Source organism: Ipomoea triloba, chromosome 12 (genome assembly GCF_003576645.1).
Source record: "Ipomoea triloba cultivar NCNSP0323 chromosome 12, ASM357664v1".
NCBI classification, from domain to species: domain Eukaryota; kingdom Viridiplantae; phylum Streptophyta; class Magnoliopsida; order Solanales; family Convolvulaceae; genus Ipomoea; species Ipomoea triloba.
Genome location: NC_044927.1, coordinates 2286583 through 2288161, shown reverse-complemented (window position 1 = coordinate 2288161; position 1579 = coordinate 2286583).

Here is a 1579-nt window from a genome sequence, read left to right as displayed (position 1 = left end):
CATCCGTAGACAAGGTCCACCATCCCCCATCTTCATTTTCCACCTGCTCCGTCACCTCGCGGGCTGTGCATTCCATTATGAAGTCTGCAAGGGCTTGACCTTTGATGGCGGGCTTTGGTTTGAATTCAATGTCGAACTGGCTGAGGTGCATGGCCCATCTGGCCATCCTAGCAGAGTTAGTGTTTCGTAAGAAACTCCCTAATGGTTGATGTGAGAGTACATGGATGGGATGAGCTTGGAAGTAATGGGCCAACCTTTTAGAGGCGGTGACCGCAGCAAACACTGTTTTCTCCACGGTAGTGTACCGTAGTTCTGCGTCATGTAAAGCCTTGCTCACATAGTAAATGGGACGCTGAGTCCCTCCTTCCTCTTTGACCAACACGGAGCTGATCGCACCCTGTGATATACCCAGGTATAAGAGTAAGGTTTCACCCGCCTCTGGTTTTGCAAGCAGTGGCGGGGATAGCAAATATTTTTTCAAGTCATCGAAGGCCGACTGACACTCTAGGGTCCATTCAAACCCCTTATTCTTCTTTAGTATTTGGAAGAAGGGAAGGGATCGTTCGGCCGATTTAGATAGAAATCGACCCAAAGCCGCTAAGCGACCATTGAGTCTTTGGACTTCTTTGATGGACCGCGGGGGTTCCATGTCCAGAATGGTTTTTACCTTTTCTGGGTTTGGTTCTATCCCATTTCTAGTAACCATAAATCCCAGAAACTTGCCCCCATTGACTGCGAACGTGCATTTCTTAGGGTTCAGGCGTAAATTGAAATTTCTCATAATAGAAAATACCTCGTTAAGGTCTTTGACATGAGAGGCACCTCTACGGCTCTTGACAATCATGTCGTCTACGTATGCTTCCATGTTTCGTCCCAGTACTTTCCCAAACAACTTGGCCACCATCCGGGTGTAAGTTGCGCCTGCGTTCTTGAGGCCGAACGGCATGACCAAGTAGCAAAAAATACCTTCTGGGGTGGTGAACGCGGTCTTCTCAGCATCCTCCTCATGCATGAATATCTGATGGTACCCACGGAAGGCATCCATGAAGCTCATCAATTCGCATCCTGCCGTCTCATCCACCAGCTGATCAATGTTTGGCAAGGGGAATCGATCCATAGGGCAGGCTCTATTGAGATCTGTATAATCCACGCACATTCTCCACGTGGAACCTTTTGGGGCCAGGACTACGTTGCTCAACCACTCGGGATAATAGAGCTCCTTGACATGTCCTGCTTGTGTCAACGCGACCACCTCGTTTTTCACAAAGTCCCTCCGTTCAGCCGACATGTATCGCTTTCTCTGTTGTATTGGTTTCTTGGTAGGGTCCACGGCTAACTTATGGGTTATAACGTTTCGATTGATACCTAGCATGTCTTCTGGACCCCACGCAAAACTTCTTTAAACTGTCGGATGACTTCGACTATCTGGGCTCTTAGTTCTGGTGCCAATCCAGTGCCAATCTTTACGACCATATCTGCTCGTGCGGGATCGACCACCACGTCTTCCGTTTCAGATGCAGGCTCGGCGCGGGGCCAGCCCTCCTCTTCTCTCAGCACTTTTTCTGCGATGGTGTGGACC